At 37.4% G+C, this 19,155-nt stretch overlaps 1 protein-coding gene across 1 annotated transcript in view; it reads left to right on the plus strand.

Moving 5' to 3' along the window:
• The first annotated feature begins 371 nt into the window (after positions 1-371).
• Positions 372-19,155, plus strand: part of DLC1 (DLC1 Rho GTPase activating protein) — a 515,375-nt gene continuing 496,591 nt past the window's right edge. The window contains exon 1 of the mRNA XM_040243175.1: positions 372-434. The gene's annotated coding sequence lies outside the window, so the exon portion shown is untranslated. The remainder of the gene's footprint in view (positions 435-19,155) is intronic.

The raw sequence follows: 19,155 nt of genomic DNA on the forward strand, positions 1-19,155 counted from the left end.
CTGAAAGATTATACTGCTTGGAGTTAAGCCTTTTTATGCTTTATGTCCCAACAGGGGGGAAATTAGAACAAATTAATACACAGTGGAAAAACTCCAAGAAATGACAGATCAGTCTCATTTTCATGTAATCCTTATTTCAAAATATTCTGCATGCTATAAACTTCAGTGAAATATATGTCAGTCCCTCCACTGATGCTTGAATACACCCACAGCAGATCGTACTTACAAAACTAGGGTCAACAAATGGAGAATGGTTTCATTGTCTGCGACAGCATTCCCTGATTGGAAGCAGTCCCTTGGGAATTCATTGCTGAAGACAAGTCCCACCCCTTCAAACTGCGGCCACCCTCAGTCAGGATCATCCGACAAGACATCGCCTGGGAATCCATCTGTTCTAGCCAGCTTCAGACAGACCAACACAGGTGATTAACCAGGTAAAATTCTTACTCTTCCTTTTATACTTAATATCATATATAACAATATATGTGCATCATTATGTAAGCCGTTTGAATGTTGAAGTGTTTCTGAAAACACAATCATAATACTTTGCTCATGAAATGAAGTTTTATAAGTACAGAAAAATGCCTAAGGTTATATATACTTAAAAATATATGTATATAAGATGCTTGCTTGGTGTCACTTTCTGGCATTGATGGAAATTATATTCACCTAAAAATGTAAAATGTTTTCTTGTGGAACTATGAATTTTTAACAGTAAGTGATAATTGCAGTGCTATGTCATGTAATTGTTTGGAAAAATGATTTGCTCTACAAAATTCAAAGTGAAAACGTTTGTTTTGTTTAAAGCAGATGATACTATTCAGGATTTACACTTTTATCTGTTACTTTATTGAATAATTTCAATACAGATTGAACATTGTGCTTTGAAATAATGTTCATCTATGTTTAAAGTTATTTTGACTAGAAAAATAAATTTTACAGTGTTCTTTTTATCATAAACTTTTTTCATAAAATTGATCAAGTTCTATTAGATAAAACACTTACCTCTTCTGACAATTGACTAATGTACCAAATAGATCAAAGCAGTTCTAGAGAAATATAGTGCAAAGGTGTTATTGTCTAAAGACATAGCTTTTTTTTAAAATTCAGAGCTGCTTAATCAACAATGTTACTAATGAAATGATTGGTTGCCTTGAGGTTGAGAGTTAATAGAATGAACAGACAGCCTGTTTTTCCCTTACAGCAACCTATAATGCTAATGGATAAGCTAATTTTCTCTTCCCTAAAGTAATTGCACAGTCTCCTTAATTTAAAATCACTTGCATTTACTCACTTGGTTTTTTTCTAACAGGGCAAAGGTCCTGAACATTTAGACTGGGAAGATTTAAATAGTCAATGTGATGTAGAGTGTAGGACCTTTCAGCATAAGTAATTAAAACTTACTATGCATCTTTTTTTATCTTATGTTGAATACATTGTTTGTTTTAATTTGCAGGAAGATAATATTACTACAAATTAATCTTATAAATTCCTGATATTACTCTGTTACTTCTCTGTTAATTCAATAATCTCTCTTCTGTTTAAAGAAGAAAACTTCTGATTCTCATCAATAAAACTTTGTCTAGATCAGTGAACTGTATATATTAATTTATGTTTTAATATTGCCAGGACTGTTATAAACCAATGAATGATGTTAGAAACGTTACATTGAAATAGAGGTGGGTGACAGTTAAAGTCAGCATCCTAATGAGAAAAATCAAGTTCATATTTCCATTAGCATCTTTAATGCACAAGAACAAATCACTGCAAGTATTAGCCTGCATATTTTTCGTATTTCTTATTACAGAGTTTTCAGAGTAAGAAATTTGTTTTTAATTCTGTTAAAATTGCTCATTCTTTGAATGGTTTAATTTACCCATTATCTTTAATTATCTTAAAATTTAGCATGTTTACTTTATATTAACAGCTGTGTTATCTAACGTACTGCCACCTAAAAACCTTAAGAAATCTTAATTTCTGATATCTTAAAATAAGTCCTCAACCTAGCAAACCTCTTAAAATTCAGTTATATTATTAGTACATGTGGAAGTGGTCTGATGGCAAATAAAAAATTATATTAGCTACAGATGCTTTTATCTAAACAAATTTTAAAAATAAGAGGGAAAATACAGTTCTTCCCTAGAAACCTTCACAATTGGAAAGTTGATAGCCAAAATTTTGGAAATACAGGAATTTGAATTTGATATAGTTTAGTTTGTTCAATAGCCTGGAAATGCCCTTATTTTGCCCTAACTTTAAAAAGAAATCTATGAAGAATTGTAGACATATATAAAAACAGAGCAGGGTAATGAATTTCTAGGTCCCTAGGACCAAGCATTAACAAACACATATGGCCATTCTTGTTTCATACCTAGTCCCTTCTATTTGTCTTAGTTCCCTTGTTATGTAGAAGCAATTTTTAGACAACATGTAATTTCACATGTTTATATCAGAAAGCTTGTTTTAAAAATAAGCTATCTTCTTTAAAATGTTACTGTACCATGATCACACAAATAAAGACCCTTGATCTGCTGATGCTTGTAGCTATATATGTGATAATATGGAAATAAAATTAATGAGAACAAACTTAATTTCAGATGCTGTTTATCACAATCTCAATATTTTATGTTAAAATAAGTTTAAATAAAAAAGAACCATTTAAATGACTTATAATTAGGAAAGGCATAAAAATAAAAAATCTCTATTAGGAATAAAAGTAATCATGTCCAAGAATACTATGGTATATATTTATACTGCTGTAGTGAAGCAATATAAATTTATACAGCAATTTATATTGCTGCTTTCCCTTCATATTGACTATGTCTATTCTACTTTCTTATTTGACTGAAGATGATTGCTTGAGGGTTATGCTAGTAATTGACAGAAAACGCAACATTTCTTTGATGTTGAGTTTTATTTAAAACTCCCTTGGACACTCCAGTTGTAGTTAATTTTCTGGGGTTGAGATAATAGGAAGAACTATGCATGTATCTGAGAGGGAATTTTGACTACTGAGCTTCATTGGAATATTTTAATTACTTTAGGTCTTAATTTCCCCAAGGAATTATTTAATTCATTACTTCTTACTAGGTTTCAATCATGGAATGTTATACAACCCATGACCTAAGAGACTTTATAAATTAGATGAAAGATTATCAGAGACACAGGTATGTCTCCTCACAGTGCACTTAATTCAATACAAATCCATTAAAAAATAATTGAGAATTATATAAGGTGGGATCCCAAATAGTCTGAACAGTTGGCACAACTTCTAGAAGAAAAGCATACTTTCTACTGATTTTTCAGATTTAAAGTTCTGGTACTGCCATCTGTGTCAGCTTCTCCAAATAATAACATCAGGTAGTGCTTCTGATTTAGGCAAGGCTCAGTGGAGAATGGGCTTCCCTGGTGAAGAATCTGCCTGCAATGCAGGAAACCCCAGTTCAATTCCTGGGTCAGGAAGATCCACTGGAGAAAGGATAGACTACCCACTCCAGTATTCTTGGACTTGCCTGGTGGCTCAGCTGGTAAAGCATCCGCTTGCAATGTGGGAGACCTGGTTTGATACCTGAGTTGGGAAGATCCCCTGGAGAAGGGAATGGCTACTTACTCCAGTATTCTGTCCCAGAGAATTCCAGGGACTGTATAGTCCAGGGGGTTGCAAAAAGTTGAACACCACTGAGTGACTTTCAGTGGAGAATAGCAAATCGATTAAGGATGTTCAACTTGAATAGATTGTCAATATGCTCATAGGTCATGCAAACTGATACATACGTAGTTAGAGACTCACTTTCCTTTCTCAACTGTACATTTGACTTATTAGATAAGATTTTTCTAAGGTTTTTCCTTCAGAATTATCTTGGGTATTTAAGAAACTTTGCATCTCCCAATTTAGAATTACTTTGTCAATTTCTACCAAAAGAGAGAAATTTTAATTTGTATTAAATTTATGTATTAAACATGGCTAAAATTGATATTTCAATTTTGAGTCTCCTAATCTATGTATTTCGTATATGTGTCCATTTATTTAGATATTTGTTAGTGTCTTTTAATAATGTTTCATAATTCTCTGAGAGAATGATTCCACAGGTTTTGTAGTTTATTCCTAGATGTTTATGTTCTTGGTTAATCTTTTATTTCTGCCTTCTTCATCAGTATTTGGTAATAAAATCATTATAAAAGTAAGACTTTCCATTCTTCTGTCATAAGAATATTTTGACTAATTAAAAAAACAGAAAAAAACCCACCTGCCCCTAGTTCCATTTTAATAATAAACAAAAATTTTCCCACTCATAGATCTTGATTTTGTACAAGTTTCTATTCAAGTCACTTTGAGTTATTTACTATTGTTCTATAACACTACTCATTTTACTGAATGCGCAAAATCAGCAACATGAAGTTAACATAACGATCTTTATAATTCTCTAATTGCTCCCACTATTGTGAGTATATCTACTTTATAATTTCTAATGGCATATATATATTTTTTCCTTTTGTCTTAATTACACGAGAGGGATGTTTTTATTATTGCTCTTGCCATAGAAGCAGACTTTTTCAATCAGTATACTTGTTTTCTTTCTAATTCACAATTTTCAGGTTTCATCTGTTTCATTTAATTTTCTTCTGCTACTTCTGTTTGCCCTATTTTTTTGTATTAAAGTTAAATGTTTAATTTATTTTCAGTTCTTTTTCAGTTATAGAAGCAATGAAGGCTATAATTTTTTAGAGTATAACTACAGATGTAGATCACTTTTACATTTATATTTTATACAGAATCTCATATTTTCCTATTTGAAAAATGAAATGATAGTTTTGGAATGATAACATTCCAAATGGCAAAATATTTCCTAAATGTTTTTCAAACTTTTAGCTCATTCATGGAATGAGGCAATGTTAACATAACAACATACACTAGTGAACTGACTTTGGGCTGATTCGTTATATACTAAGGCCATTGTGTAAATGGACCTATCTAATACTGATTATTAAAGCAAAGTAATACAAGTAATACAATGGTAATAAATTTAGCATTGAGTCATTTAAAGAAAAATCCAGTGCATACAAATGCAAATATGTTGATATCATCTTGTAAACTGAAGCAAAATAAAGATAAGTAGGGAAATTTTGTCATACTTTTAAGCCTATAAAAGTGTGAAAATAGCAGATTATTTCTAAAAGGGATCTTAGGAAGCATTTGGCAGTCACTCTTATATTTTATTCAGTCAAACTCTTCAAAGAAAATATTTGCTGGGTATGTAAATAATGAAGCTGACCAAGGCAGATGCACTCTAGGCTCAGCAGCCCCATTTCCCCCCAGCCTGCTCAGTGTCGGGCAACCCCTGAAAGGGCTTGAATCAGCAGCATGCACTAGGCACTGTGTGTTTGTGCTAAGTTGCTTCAATCCTGACTCTTTGCAACCCTATGGACTGTAGCCCACCAGGCTCCTCTGTCCATGAGATTCTCCAGGCCAGAATACTGGAGTGGGTCACCATGCCCTCCTCCAGGGGATCTTCCTGACCCAAGGATCGAATCGGAGTCTCCTGCACTGGCAGGCGGATTCTTTACCACTGAGCCACCAGGGAAGCCCAGCAGTTCAGATTTTTAAGTAAAATTAGAATTATTAAAATGTCAAAAAAAAAATCAGAGAGGTATTACAAAGAAAATAAAATCAGACTAAAATTTCACCATGGTTTCCCTGGTGATTTAGTGGTAAAGAATCCACCTGCCAACACAGTAGACACGGGTTCAGTCCGTGGTCCAGGAGGATCCCACATGCCCCGGAGAAACTAAGCCCATGCTCCACAACTATTGAACCTGAGCCCTAGAGCTCATGGTCCACAACAATAATAGAAGCCTTTGCAATGAGAAGTCCCTGGGCTACAACTAGAGAGTAGCCCTTACTCTCTGCAACTAGAGAAAAGCCTGTGCGGCAACAAAGACCAGCACAGTCAAAGTTAACAGGAGAGTTTTAAAATGTTTTTAAATTAATAAATTTATTTATTTTAAAACATTTTTAAAATCACCTGTTAATACAAATACTCTAGAAAATAAGCTTCTCCATTGGATGAGAAAATCGACACCTAGAGGGATTGTCTTTTTTTAAGACAAAAAGCAAAACATTACTAGTGCCAGAGAAAAACTAGTAATCAGACTCTTGATAACACTTTTTTTTAATATATAAATTTCCGTAGCTCACAATAATTTATTCAAGTCTACATTCCTCACAAAAGGGGCTAAATTTAGTTGTCTGATGGCTCTCTTATTCTATATATGATGTAATTTCAAATTTTGGATAGTAATTTAAGTTAAAAATAGATGAGAATATGTCTACAAGTTTTTTTTAACAGTCATTCTATGCAGTTATGAAAAGTATTTTCAGTGATGATCTGCAAGAAAGCACAATGTTGATTGAATAAGAATATCTTCGCTAAATATATATCTGTATACATACACACACATTTCATATATCATAATATCATTTGCTATAGCTTGGTCAATGACTCTTATGTTTGCATACACTGTAATTCTATTAATGCTTTTATCCTCCACCACACACATACACACAAACACACACACACACACACACACTATGATCTTTATCCTAGTGTAGATACATTAAATAAAATTTGCTTATTTTAACTGCTGCTGCTGCTGCTGCTGTCGTTTCAGTCGTGTCCGATTCTGTGCGACCCCATAGATTGCAGCCCACTAGGCTCCTCTGTCCCTGGGATTCTCCAGGCAAGAATACTGGAGTGGGTTGCCATTTCCTTCTCCAATGCATGAAAGTGAAAAGTGAAAGTGAAGTCGCTCAGTCGTGCCTGACTCTTAGCGACCCCATGGACTGCAGCCTACCAGGCTCCTCCATCCATGGGATTTTCCAGGCAAGAGTACTGGAGTGGGTTGCCATTGCCTTCTCTGCCTTATTTTAACTAAAAAGAACAAAATATATAAATTTACCAATATGCTGAGAAGGATAGCCCAATAAATGTGGATGGTGTTTCAGGCAAATTTTTTTACTAGTTTTAACATGGTATTAAAACTCATTCAAGTGGCTAAAATTAGCAGTCTCAACAAAGATTGGATGATTAATTGGCGTGAGAAATGGGAGAAGCAAAGCAGATGGCCCAGTCACTTTTTATGTCATTCCTCTAGTTTGAAAATGGTCCAATGTCAGCTATAATAAAAGCTTGAGATGTAAGCTGGAAATGCATCCATCTTTCAGCTGAATTTTTTTCCAAATTAAATGTGGATAATCTGATTCAGAATGTTAAAATAATATCAATAAATGTGATAAGAACTTTTGGCTCCAGTAGTGCAAAAGTAATACTATTGATATCTGGCCAATAAAAGTTCAAGTGGGCAGTCAGATGAAAAAATCTAAATTGTTCTTGCTCTTGTTGGACTTTTTATGAAGAAGAAGATGGCACCACTGTTTTAATCTCTCCTTCAAACAACTGAACACTGAAGAATAACAGTGCGTGCTTATGTCATTTACAGTTCGGAGTACTGATCTACACCCCACCACCCCTGAACCGGGTGTGCAGGCATTTAACAGGATAGAACAATTACCATTCTAAAATAACTGCCTTTTTCAGGATTTGCCAATGACAAGCGTTCAATAAGAAAGCTTTCCTGAGGTTTAACTTCTTAGCAAAACTGTGGTTTATGTGAAGTGTTACATGTGATTATTGTCAGTTCTGTGAAGCCAAGGTTTTGGAAGGAAAACCTTGAGGTTCCTTGGAAATTTTACAAAGAAAGCAAAAACTTCATTGGAAAGTATGTATCCTTATGCAACCCAGTGAGCTTCCCTGTTCTCTCTCTGCCTCCTTCCTCAAAACATACGCTCTCATTCAAAATGCAAGTACTCCTGAACACCCATATTCTGCTCTTCCGTGAACTTCCTAAGCAGTCTCAGCACTAGCTTTTCCATAAAGATATCAAGTACATTTACAGAAAATGCTCTAGAAATCTGATTATCAGAATGTGTGAAGAGGGTTAGGAAATTTCCACAGAGCCTCTGTGGCGGAACCTGAAATAAGAGACACTTGAGGCTGAAGGCTGTTGCTTCCAGGTGTTGTGAGCCATAGGAGCTGGAGGGCTTTGCCAAGAAGGCCACCCTTCAGTCCTCCAACTGTCTCCAACCTCACCACCCTGCTACTTCCAGAAGACAAAGCAATCATGAAATCAGAAGCCACGTTTGAGAGATTCCTTATGTTTTTTTTGTGCTGAGGCAGCCACAGGTAAATGACTATAAGATGAAGATGTGATACTATTGGAATCCATTTATTCATCCTTTTCACTCTCTTCATGATTAAACAGAATTAAATCATTTTCATCTCAAAAGAACATACCCAAAGTAAACCATTTGGTATAGGTATACTAAAAACTATCTAATTCAGGGGGTTGTTAAGCTTATCACATATAGTTCTAAAATAGTGGTCTCCAACCTTTTTGGCACCAGGAACCGGTTTTGTGGAAGACAAGTTTTCCACAGACCAGGGGGATAAAAGGATGGTTTCAGGATGATTCAAGAACATTACATTTATTGTGCACTCTATTTCTATTATTAATACATCAGCTTCACCTCAGATCATCAGGCATTAATTAGATCCTGGAGGTCGGGGATCCCTGTTTTAGAAGACTTATACATATATAATGATTGCTCTATAAAAAGAGGACTACTTACTATCTTATTTTTCTAGATCATTTTCAAGTGACATATTTAGAAATAAAAATTCCAGTACCATAACATGCAATAATCACAGATTTCCCACAAAATTTATTGAAACCATTTTACTAAGGTTAATTTAACATTTGTGGGTCTACAGGGGAAAAAATGTGCCTTTCTATTTAAAGATCTTTTTAAAGATATTAGTGTAATAAACCAGAGGCAAGTTTTGGCACTGTATTAATGATACATATTTTCGCAATTAGTAATCTTTCTCTACTTGAGAGTATGTTTATGTTTAAATATGTATCTCTAGTAGTTACCAGCATATCTTTCACCCGGGTTTTTTTCCTTTAACTCAGAGTCATATCTCTTCAACAGATTTGGTGCATGCTTACTTCTTTTTCCTAAATTGCTTCTTTGATGATTGTAAAATGTCTTTCAAGACTTCAAGATTAAAAATAAATTTTAATATTTACTCAGAACTGATCTCATTTTGATGAATTTCTCTTTGGCAAAATTCCAAAAACACAGATGACTTTTGAATACTGAAAGATATGTTGTTTCTGTTTACCTAATTGTTTTTTTAATTATTCCAAGATGTTGTACTCATAATGTTGGTTTGATAGTGTACGTTCATGAAAATAAACACACTTATCACAGAGGAGTCAGGAGAATTGTCACCTGACATCTAGAACACTACCCTCATTCAAAAGGAGCATGCTTGTGATTTTTATTAGCCAAAAAATTTGAAAGTAACTAAATGTGCCTTTGATTTGGGAGGGTAGGAATCATCTCCATCCTTTCTTTCTCAGTGATCTTAATGCTTGTGACTGTGTAAAACAGTCATGACTATAACTTCACAAATGACCTTTAGACATCCCGGTCAGATTCTTTAGATGTCTGAAGAGAAAAATGGTGTCTGTGATTCAGACTATCCCATTTTTTTTTCTCAGCGAATAAAGACAACTATACAATAATCTATAGAAACTCACAGTAAAATAGAAATCAAAGAGTGAGAGTCCATCAGTTGTCAAATCTTGGAGGAGCTTCCACAGTCTATAAGATTGATTGAGAGGGAAGGTGAAATAAATTGGCTTAAACATGCATTGTATGAAACTTTAAAATAAAAACAACCCCAAATGAGGTTATCATTCAACTTGCTTGAAAACTTTCTGCTACAGTCCCTACATTGCAAGTATATATCTTGAAGGTGGTCAGCCGATTGTTTTGAGGGCTTCCCTGGTAGCTCAGCTGGTAAGAATCTGCATGCAATGTAGGAGACCCTGGGTCAATCCCTGGGTCGAGAAGATCCCCTGGAGAAGGGAAAGGCTACCCACTCCAGTATTCTGGCCTGGAGAATTCCATGGCCTGTATAGTCCTTGGGGTGGCATGACACGCTTTTAACTTGCTTGAAAACTTTCTGCAACAATCCCTACATTGCAAGTATATGTCTTAAAGGTGGTCAGCAGATTGTTTTGAAAAGACAGCAACATGAGAAGTAAAGAAATTGGCTTTAAGAGAAAAGGAATGATATCTGCACAATTAACAAGGGCTGCAGGTACCAAAGAGAAGAGAAAATTGAAGAACATGTAAAAATCATAAATTTGTGAAATATCTCAGAATGCAGGCAAATAATGGAAGTAATTTGGGAGAATTTGGCATAAATGTTGGGATAGATAGTGAAAGAATAAGTAAATAGCTTCTTGCTAAAAAATAAAAATAACTTCTATAGAATCAACCATTGTAGAAAACTGCTCTAAACTAAACACAGACCTAAGTAGGTCTCATGGGTGGCCTTCCCTGGTGGCTCAGATGGTAAAGAATCTGCCTGGAATGCAGGAGACCCAAGCTTGATCCCTGGGCCAGAAAGATTACCCTGGAGAAGGAAATGACAAGTCACTCCAGTATTCTTGCCTGGAAAATTCCATGGACAGAGGAGCCTGGCGGGCTACAGTCTATAGGGTTGCAAAGAGTCAGACACAAGTGAGCAATTAACACACACACATACAACTAGGCCATGCAGAATGGTCTTACACTGTCCCAGACAAGGTCAATAAGGGGCCTATACTTCAGAAGATCAGGAGGTTTTTTGTTTAAATAAGGAGGCCTTATATTTAGGCTTTGTGTTTATTTTAGCGTTTTCATTTTCATATGGTGAGAAGATCTTTACATTAACATTTTCTCTCAATTTCTTGGCCTGAGCTTTGCCACAATATAATGGTTGCACCCTGGTGTGCAGCAGGGTACCTGTTATGAGCACAACCACAAGGATGGAGGTCTACCCACACCAAAGCCTTCCCTCAGGGTGTGCACAACTGATTTCCTAATCAATTTTTACCATATCACTTCTGGATGTGACTAATATCAACGTCTTCTTTCACAGAATGTTGTCTAGTCAGGCCAGTCCCAGTGAAAGTGAAAGTTGCTCAGTCCTGTCCAACTCTTTGCTGCCCCACGGACCATACCGTCCGTGGAATTCTCTAGGCCAGAATACTGGAGTGAGTAGCCTTTCTCTTCTCCAGGGCATCTTCCCCAACTCAGGGATCGAACCCAGGTCTCCTGCATTGCAGGCAGATTCTTTACCAGCTGAGCCACCAGGGAAGCCCAGTCCCAGTAACCTACTTTAAATTACCAATTCTATATCTGTCGGGAGGCACTCTGTTAGACTGTAACAATAAATGACCTGGTAAGAAGAGAGATTTAAAACAATTCGGGTTTGTTTCTCAGTCAAAACTTGTGGCTGCTGCTCTCTCATGCTGGGCGGCGTCCAGCACCCAGGCTGCCAGGACAGCTACTGTGTAGAACTGGCAGGTTGGTGAACAGTGAATTGACCCTTAGGGCTTCCGTCAGAGTGACACGCATCACCTCCACTCAAGAGCCCACCGATCAGACCAGCTCAGGTGAAACACTTAGTTTTAGGGGACCAAAGAATTGCCATTCTACATGGACCCAGAAGAAGACCTGGCCATATCTGATGAATAGAACTCACGGCTGCCACATGCTCCCAGTTGAATTGAGGCAGTTAAATTCTCTGATGTTCCTAAAGTAGGTGTGATGATTTAAAAAAAAAAAAAAAGTAACCCCGAGGGATTGAGGTAATGGAATTAGAGATGCCAGACTCCCTCTCCAAAACACCTCCTCTTGGCCTGTTGCTAACGAGACTGATGATGGTGCTTATTAAAAATTCCTTGCAACTGGGACACTAATTGGATGAGGTGCAGTGGGAAATACTGCAGTGCAGAGTCAGAAGAAATGTGAACAGCCGTGCTACCTTAGATCGTAATATCTTATTCCTACACTGAAGCTAAATCCCTTAAGAAGAAATAAAAAGGAAATAGCGCCCAAACTTGGAATATTTGGAGGAAAAAAAGGGAGGAGGACATAAGGGTGGGACCCTGTTTAAAGAGCATGACTCAATAAGATTTCTGGGATTAATTACAAGGCAACAGATTCAAATAGAATAGTTGGGAAGCTAACATGACCAAACCTGTTTAACAGAGATTAATCATTGCTTACTCACTACAAAGTAGTAAGGCTCACAGATATGTACCAAAATGAACTTGTTGGATTGGGGAGTAGGGTCTTCTGCTGAGCTCTGCTCTTAATGCCCTTCTTAGGGTTAGGACTTAGGATACTGAGGGAAACCCTCTCAGTGGGAAGAACCTTGGCAGCAAGATTGACTACCTAAGGTTCACTCCAAAGTTTCAAGAAATGTCTGCTCAGTTATCAAAATACATTCCAGATGAATTAGAGAGTGAGAGGTTTTGTTTTTTTTTAAGACTTCATAAAAACTGAAATAAACATATTCGTCCATGTTTAGTAAATTTGGGTTGGACGAGAACACTTGAAAAAAAAGCAATGCATTATCTTGTATACTAAAAAACCAGTTGATTTGGCTACAAAAAGCAGAGATATCACAAGATAAAAAGCAGAGATATCAAAAGATAAATGAAATCAAAGACAAACGGGGTACATGGAATTTAAGCATTTTGTTATATATAACGAAGAGTCCATGTCTTTGGTGCATGAAAAAAGTTCAACGATAAGTCACAAATGTCCTAATAGAAAAAACAGGGGTGATGGGCAGAACAGCTGAATTTAAAACTTCTAAAGTCATTTCAAAAAGTCAATAAATATAAGATTTTTTGCCCCAGTGTAGCTACTGTTTTTCATTCTACTTGCTTGATCCTTTTTCTCTGTTTGGTTTCTGACTGCTGGATCGCCCAGGGACCTCACCCTTCTTGGCGTGTTTCTTTATAAGCAGCTGCTCCCTAGGTGACCTCACCCAATTCCAAGCCTCTAAAGCCCATATACCAATGAAGAAATATCTGGTCTCTAGGGGCTTCCCAGGTGGCACAGTGGTAAAGAATCCGTCTGCCAGTGCAGGAGGCGCAGGTTCGATCGCTGGGTCGGGAAGATCCCCTGGAGGAGGAAATGGCAACTCACTCCAGTATTCTTGCCTGGAAACTCCTGTGGACAGAGGAGCCTGGCAGGCTCCAGTCCTTGGCATCGCGAAAGAGTCAGACATGACGGAGCAACTGAGCAGGAGCATTCCACCCACCAACTCCAGGTATTTACTTCCAACTGCTGATTCTAAATTCCCACAATATGGAAAAGGTTCACTCACTACACTTCACAAGGTCAATGGGAATCTTGGCTTTCTCTCCCTGCTTCATGAATCTAATCTTCCCTTAGTTGTCTTCACGTTAGTGTATTTCACCACCATCCCTCTCACTTGTCCAAGTCAAAATTTATTTATCACCAATAATCCACTCTCTCCTTTTATCTGTGAGAAAAAAAAAAAAAAACATTTCATATAGAACTCGGTAGGAAAGAGACAAAAGAATAAGCTGTAAGATAAGAAACATGGAAGTAGCTAATCAACATGAAAAAAGATTCTCAAGGTCACTAAAATAAGATAAATGCAAATTAAAAATGTTTCTCCGTGATCCAATAGCTGAGCTTCTGAACAGCAGAAAATCAACTCAACAGGAGTCACAAACACCTGAATGTGATTGCACATGTCATCTACCCAACAGGGGAAGGTCTGCTAAAATTTTCCCAGAAGAAATGGAGAGTCATTGCCCTTGACTATTACAACAGCAAATGTTGTTCCTTTGAAATGAGGTGAAGTGAAGTCGCTCAGTCGTGTCCGACTCTTTGCGAACCCATGGACTATTGCCTACCAGGCTCCTCCGTCCATGGGATTCTCCAGGCAAGAGTACTGGAGTGGGTTGCCATTTCCTTCCCAAACATTCTTACAAAGATTTGATTTTGCTTTTTTGTTTTTCCATTAGCTTTTTCTGTAATTATACGAACTGCAAAAATCTCCACGTGTTGTAAATTTAAAGAAGCTTGTCTGGGCTAAGAATGGTTAAGTTTCGTAAACTAACAACAGCCTGTTTAGACAGATGGAGGATAGTGTAATGAGGAATATGGATCATGTGGTTAAAATACAAAGAAAAACTTGGCAAGGACTGACTTTGGTATTTGACTTCTCACTGTGCACTAGCAACTCATAATTGTTATCAGATTCTGTTTTATGTTGAGTGGATATGGTCCAGAACTGTGAAAAATATCTTCTCTTATAGGAATGTGAGGGCAATCTGACTCCATCTGTCACCTGGTCAACTGCCCTGGGGTGATCTAGCTTGTTAGCCAGGGGATCCTCTCCTTTCTCTCTTATCTCTAAACTGTGTTCTTGGTCACGGAATAAAGGAATTTCCCTAAATGTGGAACAAAAGGGTAGCCATGACCTCTCCCAGCCCCCATACTTCTCCTAGTCTAATAAATATCACTTAACCATGAATTCCAAGTCTGTATCTTTAGTCTTTGTGAAAACAGCTGCTGAGATAGTAAAGTAGCCATAATTTCTGAATCATCTTATATTGAGCCAAAAGTTCAAGGTAAATGGTACCAAGATTTTTATTTGAACTTTCATTTAATACTCTTTCTGTCATTTTTATGGAATACACTTTAATTTTATTGCGTTATTATCCAGTAAAATTGGGGGTTTTAAATACGCAATACACTTAGGCTGTATTTTTTCTGTAGTGGAGTGAATTTATATTTAATGGTCTTATGTTGGATGAACATGGTGATTATAATTTTCTGCTGCCTCCAAAATTTTTATCTTTGCCTCTCTTTCTCTGGCTCTTAACTGCTGTGGAGTAAATATATTCACCTAGTTGTCATACACCAAATTCAAAATAATGATTTCCTCCTCATTCTGCCAAACCTCTCTTTCCTGGACTCTCTCTTAGGTAATACAAACTATAGCTTAAGAAAAACATCATGCTTGATACCATTTTCTCTTTTTCAATCAATTTGTCACCAAGGCTGATCCGTTTTATTATCTTCAATCTTTTTCTTTTTTCAATTTTCCATCTGTTGGCTCTGCCATTATTTCACACCCTCAAAATGCATCAGTTGGGTTAGGACAATGGACTCTGCAAAACGTGCTTGTAGTTGGAAGAACTAGAATTTGAACCAAAGACTTTTTAAAACCTAGGCCTCAATACTTGCTGAAAAGTGAAGTAGGACCTACAAGATCAAAGCCAAGGATTTGTGATTTTAGTCTATACACAGTGGAAGTGATGTTACCAAAAGTGTTTTTAAGAGATTAATTTTGAGTTATTATTTAGGGTACATTATTATAAAAGCATACTGCCTTCAGTGAAAGAGAGAAAATCATTATAGTAATTGGAGTATGACAGGACAAGGGCCTAGCAATAGCAATTTTGGAGGGAAAATTAAAGGGAAAAGATAAAGTACTGACAGAACCTTGAAGGTCTGGTTAGCACACAGTCTCAGGTTTCTAAATATCAACATATAATAAAAGACTTCATTTTTACTTCCCAGATAAATACACCTACTGGTTAGAGACCCAGCATTCAAGTTGACAACATCACCCAACTTCAAATGTAAATTAATGTCATGTCACCCACCGAAAACTGAATTTGCGATATTTAAAGTTTTAGTTTTATGTTTGAAAAGCACACCAGTACTTTTTACTCTATAAAGCTCGTCAAAGAAAAAGGGAATCATACATGTCTCTTCCACATTTATCATTTTGTTCAGCAGAGTTTTGTTTGGAAAATGTCTGTGATATCCAAAAACAAAGTTCCAGCAGATGGAGGAGGTGAAAATAGACACATGTTCCAGCTGTTTTTAATCTTTTTTTTTGGCTGCAGTTAAAATGAAAGTACACCCTTTAAAAGAGAATCATCACTCTCTTTGAATATGAGTTCATCTAAGTGGTCACTCACAAAATTGTGCGTCTTCTAATAGAAGCTGCACCTGTGTGTAAACATGCTTGTGGGGTACGTGTGCGTGCATCTCTGGGTGTGCATGCATGGCTAAGTGTGTGTTTAAAGAATTTCCCCAAGTAGATCTTGTTCTACAGGTGAAGTGGTTGCCTATGTGTACTCCCAAGTTACTGCTAGATATTCATTATGTAAATCCAAAGTTTAAAAAAATTCCTTATTCTATATTATTACTTTGAGGTACTGAAGTAGGTTGATCTTAGTTTTGGCAGATTTCTGGTACTTTTAGAGTAATTAATACCAGATAAGAGCACTTCTTATAGCATGCCACCTTAACTCATCTCATGTAATCACTATCTATAGGCACCTCAAGCTCATTATATCCCAGTTTGATGGAACTCGACTGTATCAGTGTCAACATCTTGCTGTGATGTTGGACTATAGCTTTGCAAGGTGTTACCCTAGAAAGAAACTGTGTGAATGGTATATGGGATTTTTTTTTTGTATTATTTCTTAGAACTGCATGTCAATCTACAGTGATCTCAAAAAGAGCAAGTTAATTGCTAAAAAAAACCTCAATTCAATTATCATGCTTTCTCCAAAGAAAACAAACTTTAATTTTTAACATCTTCTGATAACACCAGCATACATCTGATGGGAACTAACGTGTGTCACCTTTTGCTCTTCCCTACTGCACCCGTTCCCTCCAGTTCAGTTCAGTTCAATTCAGTCACTCAGTCGTGTCCGCCTCTTTGAGACCCCATGGACTATAGCATGTCAGGCTTCCCTGTCCATCACCAACTCCTGGAGCTTGCTCAAACTCATGTCCATCGAGTTGGCGATGCCATCCAACCATCTCATCCTCTGTCTCCCCCTTCTCCTGCCCTCAATCTTTCTCAGCATCAGGGTCTTTTCTAGTGAGTTAGCTCTTGGCATCAAGTAGCCAAAGTACTGGAGTTTCAGCTTCTGCATCAGTCCTTCCAATGAATATTCAGGACTGATTTCCTTTAGGATGGACTGGTTTAATCCCTCCAATTCAATGAGTCATCAAGTCCTGCTGATTTACTTCCTGTTTCTACAAACATCTATTTCTTCCTCTTTTCCAGTGCGGATGCCATGTTTCAGAGCCTTGTTATCTCTTTCCTTGATGAATAAACAGCCTTCAGATTGGTCTTCCTGCTTCAAGCTTTATCATCCTAAAACAGTTGCTCTAAGTGCAGCTGTACATTATACTCTTAGGAAATTTTTTGAAAATACTGCCATATCTCCACTCAGCAACATTTAAATCAGAATAGACAGAAGGAGGGCCCAGGCATGGGTATATTTTGAAAGCTTCTCAGATCATTCTAATGTGCAGCCATGGTTGAAAATTGTTACCTTGAGCATCTCTCTTTAATTAAGATTCTGGAATAAGTTCACTGAGATGAAATTCTGGGCGTTTCATTCTTCTGCTTTAGTGCTGTCTCTGTTATAGCTAGAGTATGTTTCTCTCCAAATGCACATGTTGAAGTTCTAACTCATAGTCCCTCAGAAAGTGACTTTATTTGGAGAATCTTTAAAGAGGTGATCAGATGAGGTCATTGGAGTGAGCCCAAATCCTAATGACCAGTGTCCTTCATAGAAGGAGATTTTGGACATGAATATGCATTCATGGTGAATGCAGTGTGAGCGTGAAGGCAAAGACTGGGGTGATGTTTCTATAGGCTAAAGAGCATCAAAAATTGTCAGCAAACCACCAGAAACTCAGCAAGGGGCATAGCACAGATTCTCCCTCACAGCCTTACTTCCTTTTCCCCTAAAGAATCAACATACGGCTAAATATTTAATTACTTTATCGGTGTGGCCAATACTGTGAAATGAACATATTAAATATCACATTTATGATGTTGTCTTGAAGAGTGGTTGCAGAATTTTTTTTTGTTCTTTCCTCAACACTTACTTCATTGTGAGAGAAAAATCTCTCTGGGGTGTGCACTGCCACATCCTGACTTCTGGAAAATCTGTTGACCTAGAGCTCTGTGTGATTACTCTCGTGGGTTTATAGAAATAGTCTCTTGTATGAGAGATGAAGTTATTCTCCAGAGAGAGTGGATGGGGTGTTATTTTCCGAAACTTTCTCTCCCAGGGACCCTATGAGACTAGAATTTTTTTCCATCTGCTCTACCTCCTTCATACACAGACACACACACAAGTTTTTATTTTATTTTTTAATGCATTAAAACTTTTTTCTAGGTGACTTTGATGTGGATACTTTAAGTTGCATGAAATACAATAAAACTCTTTTTAGGCAGGAAGATAAAACTGAAAAAAAAAAAAAAAAGAGAGAGAGAGATGAGGAAGAATAAAGTGAGAGTGTTAATCACTCAGTCATGTCCAACTCTTTGCAACCCCATGGACTGTAACCCGCCAGGCTCCTCTGTCCTTGGAATTCTCCAGGCAAGGATACTGGAGTGGGTTGCCATTCCCTTCTCCAAGGGATCTTCCTAACCCAGGCAGACTCTTTACCATCTGAGCCACATAGGAGAGGAGGGGAGCTCAAAAAAGGGGGTGGTTGGGGTGGGAGGGTATTCCTGCATTTAGTACAAAGCCCTACAACCCTGGTGAAATTTCTGAAAGTATTTGGTACCCTGAGGTCCCTGGCATCTCTAACACTGTCAAGAAGAAGCAGTTGACCTTCTCTGCACTCACAATGTTAAACAGGCCCAGTATCTTTTAGGCCTTTGGGGGACCTGGAGGCAACATATTCTTCATTTACAAGTTTTATTAAGCTTTCTTATGCTGTTATTCACAATTTGTCCCATCTTGAATTGGGGCTCCCCTCCAACAAAGGACTCTGAAATGTCTGAGAGGCAGTCCAGCAGGCTCTCCCCTTAAGAGTTCCTATTCCCTGCCCCCAGAGAACCATTCACTGCAGAAGCTGGAGCAAAGGCCTTTCACAGCTCCTGAAACCTCTGCACCACCCATGATGACTGTAAGTTGCTCGTGGATTTCTGGTATGAGAAACTGCCCTCCTGAGCCTCATACTATATACCACTAGAGTGGTTACTGGAGACTGCCAATTGGTCCCCTGGAAACACATATCCACTCTCACAGTCCCGGAGCCTCTGCAGCTCCATACCTTTCTGTGGAGCAGGGAGGCAGTCTTCTATGAACTCAGCTCAGCCATCGAGACCTCCTTGCTACGCAGAAGTATTAGCTGCAGGCCGGACCTAAGTTGGG

The sequence above is a fragment of the Oryx dammah genome, unplaced genomic scaffold, assembly GCF_014754425.2.
Source record: "Oryx dammah isolate SB20612 unplaced genomic scaffold, SCBI_Odam_1.1 HiC_scaffold_7, whole genome shotgun sequence".
In the NCBI taxonomy this organism is placed as follows: Eukaryota; Metazoa; Chordata; class Mammalia; order Artiodactyla; family Bovidae; genus Oryx; species Oryx dammah.